Source organism: Coturnix japonica, chromosome 37 (assembly GCF_054131305.1).
Source record: "Coturnix japonica strain WE chromosome 37, WE-NBRP24, whole genome shotgun sequence".
In the NCBI taxonomy this organism is placed as follows: Eukaryota; Metazoa; Chordata; class Aves; order Galliformes; family Phasianidae; genus Coturnix; species Coturnix japonica.
Window position 1 is genome coordinate 2,379,185 of NC_140699.1, and position 22,503 is coordinate 2,401,687.

At 44.8% G+C, this 22,503-nt stretch overlaps 1 protein-coding gene and 1 long non-coding RNA gene across 4 annotated transcripts in view; one reads left to right on the forward strand and one right to left on the reverse strand.

The window, feature by feature from the left end:
• Positions 1-447: 447 nt before the first annotated feature.
• LOC146754901 (uncharacterized) lies at positions 448-1,696 on the reverse strand. The gene is made up of 3 exons (XR_014938580.1): positions 1,422-1,696; positions 1,038-1,108; positions 448-590 (listed from the first exon to the last, which is right to left on the reverse strand). It is a non-coding gene; the product is annotated as an uncharacterized LOC146754901 (long non-coding RNA).
• Positions 1,697-3,478: 1,782 nt separating this feature from the next.
• The window catches only part of LOC146754902 (receptor-type tyrosine-protein phosphatase T-like), a 254,945-nt gene continuing 235,920 nt past the window's right edge, over positions 3,479-22,503 (forward strand). For 2 of the 3 annotated variants that reach the window (XM_085526644.1, XM_085526642.1), the window contains exon 1: positions 3,479-3,566. The gene's annotated coding sequence lies outside the window, so the exon portion shown is untranslated. The remainder of the gene's footprint in view (positions 3,567-22,503) is intronic. The other variant, XM_085526643.1, reaches the window with a different exon arrangement.

Here is a 22,503-nt window from a genome sequence, read left to right on the forward strand (position 1 = left end):
GATGTGTCTGGTCTTGTTCAGTATCTTCACTGATGACCTTGATGAGGGGATAGTGTCCACGCTCAGTAAGTACACCTATGATACAAAGCTGGGAGGAATGGCTGACACACCTGAAGTCTGTGCTGCCATTCAGCAAGACCTGGACAGACTGGAGAGCTGGGCACTAATAAACAAGAAGTGGTTTAACAAAAGCAAGTGCAGAGTCTTGAATCTGGGAAGGAATAGCAGCAATTATCAGTACAAGGGCATGCAATGTTGTGTGGGCACATGGGTGTGCAAAGGAAGAACAGTGCTGGGATGGGCTGTGGTGGGCCGAAGATGCATAGTGGACCGAAGATGGTAGATGCAACTCTGGACCAAAAGTCATGCAGCAGCTCATGGAGTGTCACTGGACAAATCAGGCCGTGCGTTCTTTGTGAATCTCTAATTGTGATGGTTTATTGATTGACTGCAATCAAACTACAAGTACTGAGTTGGGCAGCAACTGAAACACCACGCACTGCAGCCGCTGCCTTGTGATGTCTCTCCTCTCAGTCTTTCAGCTGCAGCTTCTGCATCATCTCTGCTAGGCTGTTCATCGCTGCGGAGAACTGGAAAGAAACAAAGCAAGCGTAGAAGTAGGACAGAAACAATCTAGGGATATCTCATGAAGAAACTCTGACCAGTAAACATCCAGAATGGCCCCGTGTGGAACAGCACGTTCCTTTCATTCAGGTCACTGACACTACTTCCCAGGACACACTGCCTATGCTCTGTCGTGGAAAGGCTGTTTCAAAGGTTGCAGTGCCCGGCATGGCAAGCTTCTTTATCACAGCAAAACCTTCTGGCTGTTACCAACCACATCCTTCTCAAGACAGAGGAAGGCGTCCAAGCTCCCCATGGCAGCTCTCACTGACAGTGTCATTTCCTCAAACACACAGCTGGCTGCTTTTCTATTCCATTGCTTCCCTCAGGATTTTACCATCTCTTTCATATCTGACAGATGGAGGCACTGAGACCAACAAGAGAATGTGTGTCTGTGTTCACCAAGGACTCACCTCTATATGTGCAGCTCTCTGAGAAGCCTTTTTCAATTCCCTTCTCCTTTCTTTTTGTCGTTGTCTTCTTTCTATAAAGCAAGAATACCAATGAATTCATTTTGTTAACAGCAAAACTGCAGAAACATGGGTGCTGTGAAAACAAATGGCAGTCCAAAGACAAAGCAAATGGGACTAGGAAGCCTCTCAGACATTTCCAGGGGGACATACAGAAGACCACTGTGAAGTTAAGAGAAAGAGATGCATTTAGGTATTCTGGCACCTCACTGCCTTTGGACTTTGTAGCCTTCAACTCTTATCCCCTCTACAGAGAAGGAAAAAGCAAGTCCTAAGCAAACTCAATATGTTGCACTTCACCAGGACGGTACCGCAGCACCTTCTTACCTCCTTGCTTGGAGCTCAGTGCTAGGGCAGGCCCAGGGTGTGCTGCTGTAGGGGTGGCACACTGTCTCTGTTCTGCCCCCTGGCTCTTTTGGTAGCAGGCAACTGCGCTGCAGTCTGTTTCTCTTTGTCCAAACCCTTGCGTTTACACCCAGCCAGGATCTTGGAGACAGAGCTGGGACCTGCTGTTACAGGAAGCCCTCCAGCCTGAAGATGAGCTCCCTCTGAAAGCACTTCCTGCACCGCTTTCACATAGATGTTTCCATTTGGCTCCTGGTGTACATCTGTTATAATCAAGAAAGGAGAAGCAGTAAGATTTAAAGAGTGACCAAGGCTAATTTCTGTAGCAAAATGGGCTACAATACTAGGAAATCTCATCTTGCGTGTTCACAGTAGCGGATCTTAGGATCTTAGCTGAAGGGTGGGTTTGCATTTCAAATCTGGACAGGGAAGGTAGTTGTAAATCCCAGGGATGAAGACCTCAAGCAACACGCAGCAAAAGGAGTATGAAGAAAGAATGGACAGAAAGCCTAACTAGAAAGACATTGAATTAAACCCTGATGCCTGTTGTGCATCTGTACCTCTCTTGGGTTCCACGTCACAGGCTGCAGTCCTCCCCAGACTTTCTGCAAGGCTGCGCTTGGCTGGAAGACCACTTCTGTCAGCTTCTGGCAGAAAGGAACAAGAAACACTTGAAGAGCATCTCCTGGGAGGAAGATCTGAGCGCAGCCAACCACCAACTTCCACTCTTCAAGTGTAGTTCCTACCATCTGCCTTTTTGCTGCTACAGCATGGTGCCATTTCTGCAGTCAGCACAGATCTGCAGTGGACTTCCTTCACTCTTCCATCACACACACACCCCTTCATGCAGCCCTATTTAGAAATACCCACATTCTGGAAAATACAGACAAAAAAGAAACAGGCAGAAAAGCGGCACTAATACTTTGTCACTGGTGGGAATCTCCACAGAAAGTGCTGTGCTAAAGGTGTGAGGTTAAGGGATCATCACTATCAAGATAAAAGTCACAGCATGGAAGATTTAGCGAGGGCGTGCTGACTAGAAGGAAAAAACAACACTTACCTTGGAGCTTGTTCATTTTCTCTCCTATCATCAGATATCTTCTCATCATCTACGTAGCTCTGAGGTTGGCCAAAGCCTGTTACCATGAACTTTGCTAAATGCAACAGTGCTGTGGTTCAGAGATTTACACCAGCACATAGCATAGGAGAACTCCATAACCCAAGTGTCATGGGAAGAAGAAAGAGTAACTGTTACAATTAATTACGTTCACTAAATTGATAATTGTAGGCTTCTTGTCACACACTACTGCCTACAGCAAAACAGCACAGATGTTGACAACTGTGATTTCTGCATACAAGCAACCACTCGAGGCTGAGCACACTCTCCTGTCTCTTTGCCATGTCTAGAAAGACCCAGAAGAGCTCAGTGTTCTCTTGCTGTTAGTTTACATCCTCCAAGCACTTCCAAAGGCATGCTGCTCTGTAGAAAAAGCTGAGCTGCCCAGAAAGTTTGTGCAGGAAGAAGGCAGCAGTGTCAGTGCACGTCATCCTGGGGGATCTGAAAGCATTTGTGAAGAGAACAGGGAAAGAAGAGGGAAGAGAGCAAAACCAACAGGCACTAGCACTGCTGCCCACAGGGGGCGGGGCTTGAGGCAGGGCCTGTGCCAGAGGGGGGCCTGGCACAGTTAGGGCCAGCTCAGGGCCCAGAGCAGAGGGGGAGCAGGCAGAGGCAGGGCCTTGGGGCCCAGGATGGAGGAGGACCAGGCACAGCTGGGGCCAGCTCAGGGCCCAGAGCAGAGGGGGACCAGGCACAGCTGAGGCCACTGCAGGGCCCAGGTGAGAGGGGAACCCAGCACAGTCGGGGCTGCTTTGTGGCCTGGGCCGGAAGGGGGCCCGGCACAGCCAGGGCCCATCCCCCTTTTTTGCACATATGAAATGCTCCCAGCTGTGCTGCACAGCAGAACATCTTTCAATGGAGATGAAAGCCTGTGAAATGAAAGAATCCTTTCTTATTTCTTTCACATTTGTGTTTGTTGACTGCAGTTCCAACCAGGTGGACTCGCAGTGTCTTGCAAGTGACACCTGGAAGCAGGTACAGACTGGAGACACAGCACCCTCAATGTCCAGGTGAGTAACAGCAGCCAAGGAGGCCTTTGGGCTCTGCAGGGTCCAAGTGTGGAGCATTACACACAGGAACAGCTGAGTATAAAGACAGTGGCAGAGCTGCAGAGCTTGCCATAGTAGGGAGGCACAGTGGCTCAGCTCATTTCCCACAGTAACACAGGAAATAAGAGCCATGAGGGAAATGCAGATGCCTTCTGCCCCCATCAGAGGGGAGGAATGAGCTGCACTTCCACAGAGACATTCCTCTCACAGCCACTCACACCTCAGGTGTGGAGGGACGAGCTGGGGCTGCTGGTGGCAGCTGTGGAACACTGCCATCTGTGGTGCTCCATCCTACCTTGGAGGTGGGCATGTAGAGCTGAGGACCTTTGTCACTGCACAAATGACTGCAAGCAGAGATGTAGCAGAGGGAACATAAAGCATTTAATAACTTATCATACAAAGCAATGAGTAATAGAAATGACAGTATTTCCAACCATGTATGTAATTGGGAACCAATGATGAGCTGCACTTTTGCAATATGTATGAGCTAATTATCCGTATTATAAAGGTACACGCAGCCAAGGAATAAATGAGATTCGCTGATCATATGTCAATGACAGGTGTGGTCGTCTGCTTTTCTCCTGCCGTTCTGCAACAAATACCTATATACAAATTTAAGAACACAACGGAGTAACTGTTACTGTTTATTAACAACCAGTTTTAATAATACGATAAAAGTATGTCCTGAGAAAGGGGAACAAACACGCTTCTTCAAGGTTTTTTAGCTGTTCTGGATCTCAGCCGTCGCTTGATGATCAGATGATCACTTTCCTTCTTTTGTTCCTCAGATTCCTGAAGAAAACATTTCAAAAGTTACTCATCTTTTCACACAAGACTGACAAGCTCTTCTTGACCCACGCAAACATATTTCTTCCCCTAAATGGATTTCAGAATGGCATTTGCTTATTATATTTTATTCAGAAAACTATGGGATACCGAGATCATTTTAATGCAGCTTAATCACTCTGCCAGCTTCCTCTGCTCCATATGTGCGCGTAGCAGTACCTGCTAAAGGAGCGCTGCCTCAACACCACGTGCGTGAAGGCCAAGCACAAACAGACATTTTCTGTTGGGGTGACCTTCAGTGAGAACTGACAACTGAGGAGTGAGTGCGAGAGCAAACCCGGGCTCTGTGGGAAAGCATCTGGCGTGAGTCTCTGCTGCCAGCCTGCACTGCAGCAAGCACAGCCGTGGCTGCCAACTCTCACAGAGGGTGGATTAGGGATTAGAAAGTGCAGGAAGAGAAGACAAAGGCAAGGGCTGTGTGCTTGCAAGCCCTTGCTGCCTGCTAGGGTGCAGTCTTGTGTAACTTAAGTCTTGTGATTGGAATAACACCCACTACAGAGGGGTGTAAGATCTAGGAATATAAAGGTATGCTAAAGGATTCAGTAACTTTCTAGAATGAGAAATATGAGTGCAGACGATCAGCATTTCTCTCTAATTAAGATAGGTGATCTGACCTGTCCTTTATCTGGCATGTAAGGCCATGAGAGGTAGCACAGTGGATTTTGCTGAAGAAATGGGCCAAATTTGGTTGTCTGCTCCACCTTTTATCTGTGAATTGCATGCATAGCAAGGCAAGAGACCCCAAAAGATGGGCAAAGAAGGAAGACGGACATCAGTTTTTATGTTGGTGCGCTGAGCCTTCACATGGGATTCTTGCACTTTCCCAGCGTCTGAACGGGAGTCTTGATTTCCAGACATGGGAGCAGATTTCCCATGGACATGTGGCTCACGGCTGACAGAAAGGCTGGTGTCCATGCGAGGATGAGCTTTGCTACAGAGGCTCAAGGAGATGCGGCAGTAATGGCATGGCCCACCTCTTGTTCCCCTCTTGGCAGGCTCTCTGCCCTCTGATGAGATTTCTTTGGCTGGGGAACTGCACAATCACTTCTTCCTTACCCAGATGCTCTCCCAGAACTGGTTGCATCTGGCTATCCGTGGAACTTCCAACTTTGCTGGCAAATACATTCAAAGCTTCAGGAGGTAGGAGGGAATGCATATACAAACATACACTTATGTATATCCATTTGCTGCCTTGCAGGACAGTATCATCACAAGTGCTGTTTCTGTGGAAACAAGACTAAAAATACAGAATAACAGAAATTAGAGACTCATCTAACAAGTGTTTTCTATCCTGGACAAGGTTATTCTCATTTATATACTGTGCCTGCACATGTTTGCATGGAGACGGGGTTTCATTTTGTTTTGTTGGTGCTCTCATCTGCTCTTACATGCAGAGCCTCTCAGCAATAGTCCTGCTGTTATTTCTTCTGAAAAGAAATGCTGCATTGCATCAATATGTGCTGCTGAAGCACCTCAATGAGATCAAGAATTGACGTTAAGGATTCTTCCCCATCTCAGCTGCTTTGCAGTTGCGTCTCCAGGGCACTATAGCAGGTGCCCAAAGCAGGCAGCTTTTGCCCTTTGGCTCAGGGCAGCCACCTGCTTTGCTCCAGTGCTGGTGGTGTCGGAAGGGCACTGCAGGCACTGATCTGCCCTCACCTCACAGCTTTCCCAAACAGGCCTTTGGGGCAGCAAAGCACTGAAGCACCAACAGTGTGTTGTGTGAACCCCGTGCCCTTCCCCACTTGAGCTGCCCGGGCCCACTAAAAGCTTTAAAAACCCATGAAAGTGCTCTTGCAATTTGCATATAAGCAAGACTGCACTTCAGAAAATCTTACATTTTACTTCATAAACATAGGCATCTGCTGCTAATTAAAGTAGCAGCGTATAATTATACCCTTTCTTATTAGTAGATATAGAGTCTGACAGTTGCTTAGATACAAAATAAGCAACCACGGATTGTCTTCTGCACTTTAACAAGCAGAGAGAGCAGGAACAATAGAAATGTAAACTTATTCTATATTATCTCTGGTAAGTGCGCCTGGGAAAAATGTTTAATCTCATTGGTAGCTTGTAATTTTAGCTGTAAGGTTCTTCAGCAACCCCTCTGTTTTCCACAGTAAAATACCAACCAGTTGGTTCCTTGCCCTGTCCTTGGAGGTGTTCAAGACCAGGTTGGACGGGGCCCTGGGCAACCTGATCTAGTAAATGTGTATGTTTGGTGGCCCTGTTAGGCAGGGGGGTTGGAACTACATGATCCTCGAGGTCCCTTCCAACCCGGGTCATTCTGTGATTCTGTGGTTCCTCTGGGGAGAGCAGTGAAGCTCCTTGGGGAAGGTGTCGGGCAGGAGGAGTGATAGTGGAGCTAGTAGACACCATTTTTCAGAGAGCCCATCTTCTGGCTTTTTATTTCCAGGGAAGTAATGTCTGCTTCCTGATTAAAATAAAACCAGTGCAATCCAGGATTGTCACTGTAGACAGAGGCAGATAAACAGGAGCAAAGTGAACTGTGTGCAGAGCGTAGGTAAGGTTTTTAAAAGGCGGTGATGTTGCCAAATGTGGTTGCCTTATTTTCTAATGGGTTAAGTTTGCAGCCAAAGCAGCCCGGATGTGACAAGATGGATCTTCAAAGTCCTTACTGCTTCTCGTCAAAATACTCATGACGCTGTAGTGAAAAATCACTTCCCTGCCCCACTGAATATGTCAGCTGCATCCTGAGAGGCACATTGCAGTGCGTGACCTTTTCTTTCCTCTTGTTCTGCTAATAACCCCCAACTTTCCTTGCTCGCAAATCTAAAACTCTGTTGATACACCTACAGTCTAAGTGCTCTTGTTATTAAACTGTAGGGAAGGTAATCAGAGCAGCTAATGCCACGATAATCCCCCTGATCCATACTGTTATCTTTGGAGATATCAGAAATGATGCTGCCTGTAAAAGCAATGATGTATGTTCTGGTTAATTCTGCACTGGGAAACATTTGAAGCTAACCTTCAGAGTGTTACATGCTGGAGGCTGCAATGGGATTTCAATTGCCTTTCTTATTGACTAACAAAAAGTGCAATATTTCTCAGCAGAAACCACTGGCTTATTTCTAAAAAGTCATAGTGATAATAAGAAAGTTCATTTTGGGAAAGGTCCTTCTTCCCTCTGCAGCACTGTGACACCTAGGCAAAAGGCCAAGGCTCATAGGGATGGGCAGCAGCCTCCCTTCCTTCTCCCTGTGTGGGGCGTTAGGAGTTGAAGAGAGACATGAAGCTTCCCTTTGCGATGTCAGCTGGAGCAGAATTTTGGGTATGGCTTCCCGTGCTCTGAAGACAGATTCGGTGGGCTGTTGCTGTTCTCTCTTTTCTGAAGCATCACCAGTTTTAGGTTCTGCGTTACTGTTTTGGCAATGATGCCAAGGAGATGGCACAAACACTTTGCCAGCCTACTTGGTGCTTTCCAAGCTGGCCAGATCTACAGCATGGGCATTGCTGGCACACCTTCTGGTTCAAAGTTTTTCTGCTATGGCAGCACTGGGATGCCAGTAGAGAAAGGCCAAGGCAACTCTTTCTCTCGCTGTGCCAGTCCCTGGAAACCACCTTGCCACCTCCTCCCAGCCTGCACACAAACCAATTGATTTGCTCCACTCTCTGAGCCTCCTGGCAGCCCACTGTGAGCTGACACAAAGGAAGACCCACAGATCAAAAGAAACCAGCACAGAGACAAGGGGAAAGCATTACAGGAAAGCAAAGTGCTGCAGTGAAGTTCTCTTAGCATCTTTTTCCATCTCTGTTTTTGTTACTGGGCGATTTCCTTTTCATTCCCAGTGTGATAGAAACTTTATCATCCCAGTAACATTAATTTGCTAGATCCACCCCTCTCTGAAAGACTCCTGACAAGAGGACTGCATGGCAAACTCCTGTGCTCTCTGCCTCCCCATCGAGTTTCTCAAATATTCTGATGTTGTCTCAGAAGTGCCTTTCTTCTGCTGTTTTTGTTTCTCAGCATGAACTTTATGGTCCCCAGAGGTAGATTCAGAGCTTAAAGGTAAGTGAAATGCAATGTCACTGGGTGTGCTTCAGGCTCTTCCGCATGAAACGCAGAAACAACAATCTCTTCACCTCCTTCCAAGCATAACTAAAGCCCTATTTTCAGTAGGACAAACTCATGCAAAAATTCCATAAGGTTCTTAATAGAGCCAGCTGAGTTTGCTGCTCACCCTTTCAATCCGTGGGCATTTGACAATTGTGAGATGATGTTATTTTAGCGAGTATCTGACAAAGCATCTGGTAAATTTTGCCCCCCTATTTTTCAGGAAACCAGATTTCAAGGTAAGGTGATCTTAGAGGTTGCCTATTGCAGCCGTGCTTGACATTTTGGCTGCAGGCAAGACATGCAAGTGCACGGCTGTGCTGTGCCAAAAAGGTATTTCTCTTTTGTTCTTGGTGTGAAGTCTCATCTAACTCAAGTACAGGTGAAGAGGTTACCCAGTGTTAACAACAGTGGGCTTTCTCCGTGCCTGCTTGCAGGTATAGGTTCTACTAACAAACCATGGGAGACTCACATGTGGTAAGAAAAGCAACCTCCAATGAGCTTGCATAGTTTCTCTGTTCCTTACTATCTTGTTTTTTTCATGCACTTTTCATTACAGCTCCTTTTTTTGTACTTCACTGATCCCTCATCCTTTTTAGAAAGACTTTTTTTTTTTAAATAACTTTTAAAAATACAGCTTATAAGATGGGCTCCTCAGGCAGCACGCCTCCCTCGAGACAACAAAGTAGGCATCTCACACAGAGCCCTGAGAGGCTGTGGATGTCCTGCCCATCAGTTCACTGTTTGCTTTCCCATCACCCTGCTGAGGATTCTGCTACTTCAGTGATGCTACAGCAGCAAATAGACTTTGTCTGTTTTAGGCCTTCGCAAGGCAAAGGGTGACAGCTCCCAGCTGTCTGCACAGGGCTGCAGGAGGAGGCTCTTCATATGAGCAAGTGCTGCCCATGGATCAGCTGGTGCAGAAACATTGCTTCCACAGGTCAATGAGCTCTCTGTGCTGGCCAGTGTCTGTGTGGGCTGAGGAAAGGGGCCCAGGGGAGAGAGGCTGTAAGGTGGTTCAGTACCAGAATAGGAAAGGACGTCAGGGAGCATCATTTTGGCTGCACCTGGGGGCTCCTGTGTGGGCTGGTATAGGGCTGATACCACTTCACCACATGAAGGGGCTAGGCTGAGAGCCCCCACAGCAGATGTCTCTCCTTACATACACATTACAAGTTGCTGTAGATCCAGGAATGAGTTCCTAGTGCAATGTGTATGGTCTGGGAAGGAAGGTATCTGAGAGGTGGAAATGTAATCCTCCAGCAAGAGTGGAGGTAAAACATCAGTGTACCAAAGGGGTTTTGTACATCCCCATATATGCTGAAGCAATATTTAATTTGTGCTCTCACGAATGCACAGAGCTCATCAAAGCTGTAAATGCAATCAGCTTTTGTAAACTGACTCACAAGAAAGGAGGAAAACTGGGGACCTGGGAACTGCTCTGGAGACTCGGCATATCATCTCGATAAACTGCCGTTAGCATCAGTGCATCAGAGAGCCTAGAGCAGGGTCCTGTTGGCAGTGTTTCTCTATTGGCTATGGGATATCTAAGAGCTACAGCTAACTGATTCCTTGCTGTACCTCAGTGTATCTAGCATCTCCAGCATTAGCAGTATGTCTGCTAAAAGGCGTCTTGGAACAATCTGAAATACAATAAGTGCTGTTGTACAGAAAGCTGTTTTTGTGTCTGCAGTCCAGGCAAAACGGGTAAACACCTATACTGTCACAATGGGGTCATGTTGTTCCCTCAATAAAAAATAGGGTTTTCGCAGCATAGGTTGCTAAAATTTGCTAGTCACAGCATATTTGAAAAAGAGCCTCCAATTTCCCTGTTAGCTAGTGCTCTTTCTCTGCCATAAACAGTAATGCTCGATCAAACATCTTGATGCTGTTATAATGAGCTGTACCTAATACCTTAACGAAAACATCTGTGTAGGCTAAAAGGGAGAACAGACTTTCTGGCTCTCAGCAGATTTAGAGCTCTGTATCTGATGCAGTCCAGCCAGATAGTCTCTGTTCATATCTTTCCCTGTTGGCTTTCTTCTTTTCCTACATCTGCTCAGGTAGCACTGGGTGTCCACGACCAGTCACAAGTCACCAACCTATACAGATGTTCTGCTTAGGGCTGTGCCACCTGTGGAGAGGAAATCCAGCAGTGATGGGAGTTAGTGGTTTCTTTGCAAGCCCACCCCATGTGCCATGTTGTCCTGTTTTCCCCTTGAGTAGACCTTTGATTTCTCTTTTTTGCAGGCTGCTTTCAATATTCTGTTTCTCCAGATACTGGTGCCCTTCTCTTGCATTCTCTGTGTACCCCCATGCATGTAGTACCTCATGTAGTAGCACGTAATACCTCATTCATAAAATTTCCCAGGCACGCTTCTAGACCCAGATAGCAAGGGCATTTGTTAACTGAGACAGGATTTCAACCTGTGTGATGCAGTATCTGTGGAGTTGACAGAGCCTGCGGAAAGCTGACAAGAGATGATTTCATTCAACTGTGAAGCCTTGAACCATGAAGATCGCAGCGCTACTCATCCTTTCAGAGCACTGTCATCATTTGATAGATTAATCAGGGTTACTTAGCAGGGATGCTTACCTGGCAAGGCAATTCCTTAGCTTTTGTACCCCTTGAGTAAAAAACTCAAGAGCAATGAGCAGCTGCATCTGGCTCCAGCAGCACTATTAAACTTCAATACCAATGGAGTATTCAGTGAAGGGTATGAGGGCTTCATGTCTTACAGTTGATTTTTTTCTCCCTTGAAGATACCTCTGTATTTTGTCTTCGGTGAGGTGAAAATTTCACTGTAACCCGCATTGTTGCATCTGATAATATTTTCAGAGCTTTCTGCCTTAGTAGCCTTGAAGAAATTCCTGTCTCTGGTTTATATTTGCTATGAGCAGACCAGTGCATGTTACCATTGTTGTTTAAAGGATATTTGTGCTTCAAGACCTTTTGTGTAGCATCTCTTTCCAGCTTTGGAGTCAGACTTTCTGCTCCTCCCCTGCAGGTCTTCATGCTTCCTAAAGCGTGCCCGTGGGCACAAGATGAAGCACACACGTACCAGTGTCCTGAGGCTCAAATGCTTTCTGTCCTCAGGAAAGATCCTGAAAAGCCTTTTCCTAAGTGAAGCTCTGGCCCTTGTTTGGGTTGGCTATGAGCTGGCAGAGACAAGATCCTTAATGCTACCTGCATGCATGCTTAGATTGGATTTTATGGCTTGTGAGCCTTCCTGCAGCCCTCTGTGTGGCAGCCTGACATTTAGGCTTCTTTCTTCTTCCATCTTAAAGAGGGGTCAAAAGCAAGTTAGCTTTTTGCCTTCTTTCTTATCTGATCTGGTCTTTGTACCATGATCTGAGCTTTTGTCACCTGCGTGGACAGCTTATATTAACACTGATTTTAGTTTCCAGTCTTTGATCTGCTCTCTTCTAGCTATTAATCGTCTTATCTCGTTCATCAGTAAGACTGCTTTTCCCCTGAGGGGAGATATTCTCTTCCTCTGCCCCGTTTTCCTTTATATTACTGCTACAGCATGTTTGCAGTGCCTGAACTTGGCTCTGCATTGTATTTTCTCTAACTTCTTGCTTACAGATGCAGATTATCAAATAACATCCCATCTGCAAATGGACTCTTAATTTAAGCTTCATAGTATCTGAATATCACCACGCTGCAATCACATCAAGACTGAAGGGAGAAACACGTTTTGCAGAATGGCAGTGTTGTATTTCAGATTGGAGTCAGCCTCTTGTGAAAGCAGCCAACACTTTTGCTCCAACTGGAGCATACTGATGCTTCTCTTCTGTGACTCACTTGAGGCTGCAAATCTAGCTCAGTAACATCTTATTCTTGGTAACAGTGGTCTTCAGAATCCCTCCAGTTTTGGAAGGCTTGTATCACATTTTTTTTTCCCCAAGGACTGAGCCATAGGTGGGCTATGGCTTCTAGGCTGCAGACCTTGTGTATGTTTTTATAAACCTAAAGGAAAGAACTAATATCTTTCCTAAACAACTTAGTACAAGCTGTGCTACGTTACTTGAATACCCTTTCCAATTAACATCTTCTGTGTACAATTCTTGAACGGCCACTAATTTGTGTTTGCTCCATTTTAGTGTAGCACTGTTTAAGACATCAGTTTATTCATTTGATTAGTTTAGCCACAGCAGTGGCACTCCCAAATATACTTTTGTTCCACTGTCCAGGTAGCTTGTCAATGTGCATATTGTTAATGCTTTTGTTTTCTTCTTTGCTTTCCCTTCTTTTTTTTCCCTCCTGCAGTTGTGCTGCAGTCAGCCCTAGAAATATCTTGAAGCATAGATTTCTTCTCTGTGCTAATTCTTTAAATGCCAAAAAGTCTTCCTGCTTCCATATGGAGGCTTTTAAGCTTTTTCTTATGCAGAAAACAAACATTTTCTGACAGCTGCAGAGGAATTCAGCCTGCTCTGGCATTTCAATACAGACACCTTTTTGCTTGCTAGATAACCACTTTGGGATGAGAGGTAGTCTTAAAAGTAGAATTTTATCGAGTATTTCCTTCCTTTCTCATAACAAAATTCAAAGCCTTTGGTCTACAAATACATATGACTTGTACCTGCCTCACTGCTGCTGAGTGTTAGCAGCAGGGTGCAATGAAGCCCTGTTTTCCTGAGTTACAGAAGGTCTTCTCCACCTGCACAGAGGCTTTTTCACCTCCCGCTAGTGCTGTGCAGTGGGAATCAGGGCTCATTTGGAGCAAGTGTAGGTGACCTCTGGGTGCTCACAATGCAATGAAAATACAGTAACCCCAAATACAGAGCTTGCTGTACCTAACACATTTACTTTGCAGATCCCTTTGTTCAGATTCCTGTTGCACAGAGTGATATGCTTTATCCTGCATAAAGATGGGTCACGCTGCTCTTGGGAGTGCAGGCTGTACAACTTTCCACTCTCTTCTGAGAGCATCGTGCCTGACAAGTCTCTCTTCGATCTCGCTAGACCCTCAGTAGCTTCCAGATATCCAGACAAGAATAAATGCCAGGATGTTCTTTCATTCTTCATTGTCAGAAAGGATTGCAAGATCATTTTTTCTACAGACTGACTGAACTTGCTCTATCTATCCAAGCCTTTTCCATCTTCATATTAAATTACTTCCTCATATTTCTACATCGGGCTATGATGAGTACAGCATATGGGAAAGTTAATAATGAAAAAGCAAAGAAGTTAAAAGTAAATCTGGAGTTTTAAATTTATTCACGTTAAAAAGCCAAGTGCTACTTTAAAAATTATTTCCTATGTTTTCACAGTGTTATTTCAAAAAATATCTCCACTAAGAAAGCTAAAAATCAAATGTGAGTTGAAACTTTTTTAGTTTCATATGATGTTAATGAAGAATCTGGGCAAAACAACAAACTCTGAACCCAGATTGCAAAGTCTGTACAACCAAAGGAAACAAGGGGGGGTACCTACTGGGGGTGATGGCTGACAGGCAAACCGAGAAGAACGTGAACCCCAAGTACTTCAGCCAATAGGAAAAGGGGGAAGGGCTCACTACTGTTGGGGTATAATGATAAAATAGAGGCTGTGTCCCTCGGTACTTTGAGACATTCCACAGGGGAATGCCCCAGTGAATTCAAAATGAGAGAGCTGAAGATTCGCCTCTGTCTCTTTTTGGGATGATTGAATAAGCCTGCTGGAGCAGAAATTTTCCAAACAACTGGTTCAATGGTTCACCCACAGGTCTTAGGAGAATGGGAGGAAACTGGGGAGAGGCTTATGCATTTCTTTCTGCCTTTCTCTTGCCTGTGACACAGAGGTAGTACTGCAGCATGCAGAAAGGCTGCTCTGCTGAAGAGTGCTGAGCACACTGCCAGCTGCAAAAAATGTCATAGTGTGAGATTTAAACAAGAAAAAACAAATTAGTTCTCCTCACCCTATCTTGGAATTTTGAGGTGTCTGTGGGACTATTTTCTAAGGGCTGGAGGGCTGGAGGTTTGTGTTCTCTTCTCTCCTTTTGCTTTTTAAAAGATAGCTAAATTTCCTGTGGGATTATGTGGCTTAAAAAGCCGTAAGAGAGGGAAGTCTGAATCCTCGGGAGCAGTCATTGCCCTGCACAATGCAGAATGTGCAGGAAGTGGGTAGGAAGGCTGTTAGTGTACAAAGATTTGTCTTCGTGCATTTTCATCCTGTGAGGACTGTTCAAAAGCTGCTCTTGTTTAAGGCAATTGCAGAGATTATCATTGATGAAGAGTGATTTAACAGTTCCTAGGTGCCATACATTCACTGTGCTGGCAATCCGGGCTCTCCAACAGCCTCCCCAAGGGCGGGCCTACAGCTGGTAAGGACATGCTTAGAGGCGGCATTTTTTCTGACTACTAACTTGAAAAAGTGGTGAACTACTCCTTGGTGTGAGCAAAGGAGGGACATCAGAGAGTGAGGGTGGCTGCAAGACCCCTCCCAGTGCCATGCTGGCCCCTCTGCCCCAACAGCTATGTGAGGCCTCACCTGTGGCCTTTACCCACCCCTGCCCAGGCCCTGTTTCAGCCCTTCTGAGGTCTGCATCAAAGGATAGCTGCTACAGCTCATGCAGGTATGTGTATGTATGCTGTTTTGGTGGGTACCTAGCTCTGTTTAACACAAGTTTGGTTGGCAAAAGATGTCTGGGTGCCTCCTCTCTCGTGCTCCACCATGCAAGACTTGCGCTATGCAGGACACATGGCTGGAACTTGCCTGCTTGATGTGCTAAAGCTAGCCAAGTCTCTGTTGTGTCAGCTTTACAAGTCAAGAGGAGCTCCACCTGAGGCTTTCTTTTCCTTTCTCTGGCCAAGATATCTCAGCCCTGGAGCTGCCAGCTGGGGTGTGGATGGTAGCCGGTGTGCAGGACTCCACCAGAGCTCGCTGCTTGCTTTTCCCAATGTTAGCAGGGTGAGCTGAAGAGTTTGAAAGGAAAGAGGATAACTTCCTCAGTTGGAAACTAGGGGTGTTGGTAACTCTGGGAGTCCTTTCTAGCCTTGTATTTCCCATCCCCTTCCCCTGTGGGAAACCTGAAGGAGCAGAAGTAATCTACTTCCCGCTGCTTAGCTGTATTTATTTTCCACTGCCTGCCTCTCTGCCTGCAGCACCACTAATGTTCCCAAAGCACCTGAAGTCATTTATTTTCTACCTCTGCCTATGGCAGTGGAATTGCACCCTAGAAGGTTTTTCTTGAAGCCTTCTGGGCTTTGTTGGGTGCGCTCTAGGCATGTGAGAAAATAAATGGGCATAGAAGCAGTATGTGTTAAATCCACAGCGGGTGTCTAGACTGCCAAGGCTTGTATATGTTTTCACTTTTAATAAGTGTACATAGATATATTACTAAGTATCTAGTAGACAAACATACTCTAGATGCTGGAAACTTGCTGCTCCTATGGTCCTCACAGGAGCAGTTTGAACAGCATCATCTTCCCTTTATAAACACTGTAACATTTCTCTAAGAACTTAGATTACTTTTGATGCTCTCCATTTAATTAGGAAAATCTCTGCTTGTTTTACAATTTTTCTGGGTCATCCAAAGCCCTGTGTGAGAAAAGATGCTTGGATGTTGCTGGGGTTGTGCGGGTCTCCCTGCTCTGAACTGAGCTATGCATGCATAGACCAAGGTTCAGCATTTTGGTTAAGAGGAAAGGAGCCAGTCAGCTGCTTTTTCAAAGAATGATGAGGTTTAGAGTGATTAAATGTCTACAAGCTTCTAAGGTAACAAGGCTTCAATTCTTCTGTGATTATAAATGGCTGAGAGTCAAAATGGGACTATTTATTTCCATGAGTGACTGAGTAGGAAGTGCCTAGTTCATGCTGTGAATAACTTGTGTTTTTCCTCTTCTTCATTCCCTCGGCTTCTGATGGTCTCTTGCAGACGAACTTAGACACATTTCTATTAGCTGTCCCCAGCTGGTGTCACTGGCATCTCCTAGATCTACACCAGCAGTTTTTTGGCCTCAGTCATTAAAAAATACATGAGTAAAAATACAAGTCACTGGCTCCAAGGTGGACATAGTGAGCTAGGCTGCTTTCCCAATATCTAGCCAGTCTGCATCTAATGGTGAGCCTGCAACCAATAAAGTCCTGAGGAAGGCACATAAGATGTAAAGCCTTTCCCCTCTTATTTCCCTTGGACTGTTTTTCCCATCTTTCCTCATGTGTTTTGCTAGCAGAAGCACCTGTTGTTTGTCAGACAGCTACTTAAGACTTAGGCTGGAACAGGCACATGATACAGTCAAAACTTTTGTAATTTGAACTCCTATGTAACTTTCCTACTTACCACAGGGGAGATAAATCCTCTTACCCACCTGTCAGGTAGGCCCAACAGAGCAGCTGGAAAGAAGAAAACAAGCTGTGCATGACCATCCAATCCCTGCTGACCATTGCGGGTGTTGCTGGGAGCATGCTTTGCTTTCTCCTGTGTAGGAGATATTACCTGGAGCTTTACCTCTGGGGTCTTCCTAGGCACTCTGGAGCTGAAAAGTCCATTCTGCTCAGCAAAGTCATCAGAGGTGAAAAAAGCAGTTTGAGCAATTGATAGAGCTTAAAGTTACAGATGAAAAGGGAACTTCTCATCAAAGGCTTCAACTTTTTCTATAATGTTGCTGCCCCCAGGCTTGCTCTGCTGATGACTCTCTGTTGGCCTGTGCTCCTTGGGGTCATAGGAAAACTGCTTTGTCTGTTGAAGATGGGGGTGGAGGATGAGAAAATAATAAGTTGGTCTTTCTTTTTTCTTATTTTTTTCCTCTCTGGAATTGAAAAACATGCAGTTTTAGAAGACATTATGCCAGTCTGTTCCTGCTACGGAGCAAGATTAGTGTTGTATACAAATGGAGATGTTAGGAGAAAAATGTAATGCAAAACAATGTCTTGTTCCCATGCAAGCTAGAGTGGCTGCATAATAAATACAAGGCATCCAGTCTGTGTTTAACATGCTTTTTTGAAGCCATGAAAAAACCTTCAGTAAAAGTCTCCTAAAAAGCTATGAAATGAAAAAGTAGCAGCTGATTCTTATAAATGTTTCTTCCTGGAGGTTTATGTTTATCTTCAGTATTTTTGCTTAGGATTGTTTGACCCTCACACAGCCCTGTGCAGAGGGCATATATAAAATCAGAACAGCTCCATTTTGAAACACGTGGGGTGGCTTCTGAGCTCACTGGCTCTGCTGTAACTAACACTGCAGCACCTCTCTATCTCTCTCTTAAAACTGAGACATCAAAAATGTTTTCTCCAGCCTCCTTCTCCTGGCCACAATTCACCAACCTTGCAGAAGATGAGGGATAGCAATCCATGAACTTTACGGCTTCAGTGCTGGGGTTGTTCCTGGGCCAGCTGCTCCTCTGGGTCCTGCTGATGGTCAAGGTATGCATCTCTGGAAAAAGCTGGCTTCTGAAGCAAGAGGTATAGCATTGAGACCTATTTGAGATCAGTTCAAGTGCACTGATGAGCTGCAAAGCAATAAGGCATCCAGTAGGAACACGTAAGGTGGTATTTCAGCACTTGCCAAGGAAGGGCATTTATCTGCTATTAAGTCAGCACCCATCAGGATAACAACTAATTGAAACCAAAGGGACCGCTCACAGCGTAATATACCAGGCAACGTGAATAATGATAATACTATTTGGCCCTCAGTTAGTCATCTACAGTTTCCTTCTAGAGCTAGAGAGCTCTGGCTGTATCTCCTGCTGCTGCACGTGGGCTCTGTGTGGATTAATTTGTGCCTCTGAAGAGGGGTGACTGCTGCTCATGTCTGCAGGTGTTTGGCCCAATCTTACCCCTTCCATTTAAGAACTGAAAAATCAGTTATTTTTTTCTTCCTCCTTTACCACAAACTATCTGGGGTCTCTCAAGTGTCTCAAATAAATCTTTCTGATTTCTCTTTGTGCCTGCTAAATTATGGCATCTTTACTGCAGGATAACAAGCCTGGCTGCCTCCCAGCTGGTTTCTTTGCTGGTTGCCCAGCTGTTAGCCTGACCAGAAAGGTGACATGGATGTCTGTCACAACGCAGGGTTTGCCTTTTCTTTCACATTACTTATGTTGCTGTAAGTATACTTGATGAGGTTCAAACACATGAAGTCTGTGGGAATGAAAATTCCTTGTTATTGCCCATTAACATCTATGCAGGGAGACTGGTACTCAACAGTACCAGTGGATGGGGATTTTTTTTTCTTACTGCTGGGCTTGTTTCTTTTTGTAATATATCTTCCTGGAAACTGATTTTGGTTCTCCCGTTGCTGTCTCTGAACTTTAACAAGTAGACAGACTACTGAGATGGCTGCTGCTGCTGAACAATATTGGATGAGCAGACAGGGTTAGTGCTAAGTTTGGAACACACTCAGCATGTGCCCCTTGAAGTCTGGATTCTTTCCTGGGACTTGAGGTCCTTCTGTGGACTGCTGCTGTGGCATTGCCTCTGCTCATTAGATTTGATACTTCTGTAAGTATAGAAAGGTGGCTTACTGTTAATAAGCTTCTCTGTTAATCTCAAGCGTGTCCCCTTACTGTGTAAAAGCTCCTTGCAAACATAGACTTCGAATCTCATCTTGGCTGTGCTTCTTCGTTTCTGTTTGTGCCATGCATTGCAGTAACGTATCATTTTCTGAATCCTGCCAGGAAGAATGTCTGCTATTCTTCATAGTCTTCTTTATAAGATGGCTTCTGTAGTGTTAGTCCTTGCCTGCTCTGGGAAACAAATACTTTGCTGACAGTGTTTTTCACTGATACATCTTGCTGTACTATTTTTGAAAGCTGGTCTCGTCTTTGCACTTGGGCAATTCTCCCTTTAGAAAATGTGACAATGAAACCCATGTGGCACCTTTTGTTTTCGCCATAGCTGCTGATGAGTCATTGGTAGGAGACGCTCTCAATGAATTTTAAGTTTGCACAGCACCAAATGAAAGTACTTATTTGGACACTTCCAGTCGATGTTGTGCTCAAGCACAATAGCAGCAATTAACTTGAATGTGATTATTGTGAGGTCTGGTTTTGATCCCACCAAAGATGTCCTCAAACACATCCTGCACTGTGAGCTACCAGATCTGAGGGTGGGAGGGCAAAGCACAAGGATGTGTATTTTGGCCACTTCTGAAAACAGAAGCATCTGGATGTAGATTCTGTCTAAAGGTCTCACCCTGCAAAAATGTCAGCCATCATAGTACCAGATTAGATCTTCACTTAGCTCCAGTATGTTTATCAAACTGCAAGGTTTTGCTTCCCCCATTCCCCTGCTTCTGCAGTCTAAAGCTGCTGAGGAGTTTCATAAGAATATGTAGCTGTAGTTCCTGTAAATGGGTGAGAAAAATGAACTGCCAACAGTCGTATACTTTATCAATTAGCAGACTGGAGCTGGAAAAAAGAATTATGCCCACCTGTCCTCAACAGTTTCCTGTTTACTGGATTTATTGAGCCCATTCATCTTGACTGAAACATACATCTGGATATGCAGGACTGCTGCTTAATATGTGTGAAGCGGGGGATTTAAAAATCAATCATATTGAGGAGCAACTATTTTCAATCCTTCACTCTTTCACATTTCTGCCTTTTCATTGTGTTCTCCAAGCTGTGAAAGCTTTTAATTTCAGTGTGTTTGACTGACACCCCAGAGGATGTGACTCATGAGTTAAGGGATGGACAGGAAGTGTTCAGTGGTTTCTCAGTAGGGATACATCTGTCCTGAGGCAATTCTCCTTTTTAAGTGGCAGGGGGCTTTAGTGGGAAGAAAGGAGGTTTTGACTAGGAATTATAAAGGGTATCTAGTAGAGGCTTCTAAGAAAAATGCTCACATAAATTCTTTTAATTCTGTGCTAATAGGGACTTGTCAGTGAGCATCCAAAGGTAAAGTTTGGCCAAGTTTGATCAGCACAGAGAGCAGAAAAGGATGTGGCAGCCCAGAGTGCCTTCTTTCCCCAAGTTTCTCTGGTTGGAAGAGCCACTTCTCTGGTCTTGACAAGAGGTCTAGAAAGAAAAAGACAGATTCTGCCTACACTAGAAATAAAGCTATGCAATATGCCTACGTTCTGACACAGAGCTCCATGGGCAGTTTTCTGTGGGCAATTTCTTATTCTTTCCTTGCTTCTTTATGCTGTTCTCTTTGTCATGGTGTCAAGATGTCCTGTGGATTTTATGACTTGAATTAGCTCATGCTAAGTAATTTACCTGAATGTTAACTATATAATAACACAGGGGAGGTTCAGGTTGGATATCAGGAAAAGGCTTCAGCCATGGGGAGGCTGGGCACTGGAACAGGCTCCCCAGGTCAGTGGTCATGGCTCCAGACTGCCAGAGTCTTAAAAAGGTCTATTGGTCAGTTTAATCCTACAGCCTAAGCTGACTAGAACAAGATATGTTGCAACTATAATGAGTCTATTTATTTCAGTGTATTCTTATTTATTTATCTTTCTGTTCCATGGGTTCAAACTCAGCTATAGCCCTAATCTATTTTATATATGGTTTTCCCTGGTTTCAAAGTTTTGGTTCAGACCCCTAGGAAAGTGCAGAGAGTTTCTCCAGACAGAAATCCGTTCAGCTTTCTGATGTGTCATGGAAAGACTTTTTTTGGGTGCTCATATGTGGAGCCAGTGAAGCGTTTTGAAGCGTCCCTCACCTGCAGACCACTCTTCTGACTGCTTTGTGAGGGAGACGCTGGGTAAGGGATCTGTGAAAAGTAAAGCAGCTTGAAGCTTTTCTTGTGATCTTGCCAAGCGGGATAAATGGCTTCCCCATTTAAACAGGTCAGCCTCTAGGAGGTTTCTTTTCCAATTGGCTGCTGTGTTAGGGCACTCTGGGAAGACATTCTGTGATGTCTCGGAAAAGTTCAGAAAATGCATATAATGTTTCTCAGTCTTAAATTCTTTCATTACCATTGAAGGAACTTCTGGGATTTTGCTTTTTAATAAAAGAAGACTACAGGTGTGTAGGAATCAAACTTCATAAGCTTATGAACTTGAAGCAAATGAACGCATTTCCTCCAGTTTCCTATGGCTCTAATCTCAATAGGCTTTGATAATATAAGAACAGGGAAAGGACAGCTTGTGGTGATGGACAGTTTAATCTCACCTGCCTGCTGTGAAATACACTGGTCGATCTAGAGAACTGCAAAGTATAAATTGCCTTTTTAATACTGATAAACAATAAAGGGGTAAACAAAAACTTAAGGAAATATTACATCCTAATTGTAGTTATCTGCTGGGATCAACAAATCTGGTTCATCCCACAGCTTCTGCTGTTTATTGAGTCTCTCAGCCCCACAGTAATTATTTCCTTAGCCCTTAGTTTGTTTGTGCTGTAACAATGGCTTGAGGATGAGAAATTCTGTCCATGTTTATTATGCAACCAAAGCAGCTGACCAGCTAAGTATCTGTCTGATTTTTTTTTATCAAGGAGTTTGTAAGCAAACTTATAATCTAAATAATGCCCTGATGTAATGTAAAGAAAGGGAGGTGATGGATAATCCTCTACCCCTCTCCATCCCATTCCTTACAAGTCAATAAGCTGCATTCCGTGCTACTTCAGGCTGTTTGCATGGAAAAGAGGTAAAGAGGGAATAGACTGAAATTATGTAACTTGTTTAATCGTAGAATTATAGGGCTGGCAGCAATGCTTCAAGTCTCCCTCACACCCAGCCTTTACTTGTGCCCTCAGAAGAAGCAGGATCCTTTCAGAAACTCCGAGCTGAGTCTCGCCTCTCTATCACAAGGCAGAGATGGATCTTACCAGATTTTCAGGCTGATCTGATGAAAGAGAGATGGAAAAATGCTACATCCTGTCAGTTTACAATCAGGCAGCCTCCAGGTGCCACAGCTTGGGAGTACAAACACCATGAAGAGCATCTGTTTGAGAAGATCTAACACAGGGAAAGAGAATGAAATTGAGACTGGGCAGAATATCAGAGCAATGTTTCACAGCAGTGAGGACTACTGAGTATGACTGGGAAAACAGCAGAAATGATCTTAAGAGTGGGGTGATAACTATGAACCAACCCATGCACAC